At 37.5% G+C, this 1,684-nt stretch overlaps 1 non-coding gene across 1 annotated transcript; it reads left to right on the forward strand.

Annotated features, from left to right (window-relative positions):
* The first annotated feature begins 449 nt into the window (after nucleotides 1-449).
* Nucleotides 450-556, forward strand: LOC131181177 (small nucleolar RNA R71). Its single transcript, XR_009149805.1, has one exon. It is a non-coding gene; the product is annotated as a small nucleolar RNA R71 (small nucleolar RNA).
* The last annotated feature ends 1,128 nt before the right edge of the window (nucleotides 557-1,684 follow it).

Below are 1,684 nucleotides of genomic sequence, written 5' to 3' on the forward strand. Positions count from 1 at the left end.
AATTGGGATGATCTCGCCATCCTAGATTATAAGTATTTGAATAGGGATCATACCTACGTTATGGCTATCCATAATGTCCTACTGCATTAGCATGTTGCATTGATTCATCCTCTTGTAAAGCAGGACACATGTCAGTAGCATGACCTAAACTCGAACAAATTTCACATACCTTAATAGTTTGCATGTTCCCTACAGCCAACTGCCTCACCAAAGAAGTTAAATCAGAAATTTGTTTCTCAAGGTTAGATGTACTTACCTCATTAACCTTCATAGGTGTGTGATCCATTCTCATTCCAAACTACTGAGAATTTGCTGCCATGTTAGCAATCAACCTCCTTGCTTCATCTGGTGTCTTGTCAACCAAAGCTCCTCCACTAGTAGCATCTATCATACTACGATCCATTGGTAGAAGTCCCTCATAGAAATACTGAATCAAAAGCTGCTCACTTATTTGATGATGGGGACAGCTTGCACACAGCTTCTTAAATCGTTCCCAATACTCATACAAGCTCTCTCCATTGTACTGCCGGATGACACAAATTTCTTTTCTTATGTTGGCAGCATGGGAAGTAGGAAAATACTTCTCCAGAAATATCTGCTTCATCCCATTCCATGAATTGATGGATCCTGAAGGAAGGTAATACAACCAATCCTTAGTTGTGCCCTCCAGTGAGAAAGGAAAAGCTCGAAGCTTAATCTGATCCTCTGAAACTCCTTGAGGTTTCATACTGGAACACACAACATGAAGTTCTTTTAAATGCTTATGTGGATCCTCACCTGCAAGACCATGAAACTTAGGCAACAAATGGATTAGTCTAGATTTCAACTCAAAAGCAACATTTAAAGCAGGGTATTGAATACACAAAGGCTGTTGGTTTAGATCAGGAGCAGCCAACTCCTTCAAGGTTCTAGCAGCCATGGTTTTGTTTTCAGAATTTGACTCTGAATCCAAATCCGAACTTAGCTCCTTTGGAGATTGGACTCCTTCAGATGTACTCGGAATCTGCTTAGCCTGCTTAGCCAATTTTCTCAACTGTTTAACTGTTTTTTCTACTTCTGGATCAAAGATCAACTCACCAGATTGAGAAGTTCTTGTCATAAACAAAAAGAAATTAAAGTAAAAATAGAAAAATGCCTAAAAACCCTAGAAAATAATCGAATTTGGCCTTAAGAGGGTGGGGCCATAGAATCCTAATGATTGATTGGTCTTGATCAGAGCGTCGTTTCCTTCAAAATAGGTATGGGCCGCCCTCCAAATTCAACCAAAATTCTTTATGAATAGTAACACCGTAAATTTTTTTTTTCAAAAACCTAAAAATAGCAACACTTCACAAACAAAATTAATAACAGAATACACAAAACACAAAATCCAATAAATTCTAGTCCCCGGTAATGGTGCCAAAATTCTTGATGGTTGTTAAATCCACCAGAAATTAAATTAACTGAAACTACCAATTATGAAATATTTTCTGTAGCAAGTGGTAAATCCAGGTCGAACCCTAGAGACTGAATTATTAAATTTCGTGCACTTGTATAATGGAAAATGAAAGAAACAAAGATTGGTTGGGGGGGAGGGGAGGGGTTGTAACACAAAATCCGAAAAAATCAGAAATTTAAGAACTAAATATGAAAATTTCAATTTAAACAAACTTCAATCCAAGGTAATTCGCATTCCAATGCATTG

The sequence above is a fragment of the Hevea brasiliensis genome, chromosome 6 (assembly GCF_030052815.1).
Source record: "Hevea brasiliensis isolate MT/VB/25A 57/8 chromosome 6, ASM3005281v1, whole genome shotgun sequence".
Lineage (NCBI taxonomy): Eukaryota > Viridiplantae > Streptophyta > Magnoliopsida > Malpighiales > Euphorbiaceae > Hevea > Hevea brasiliensis.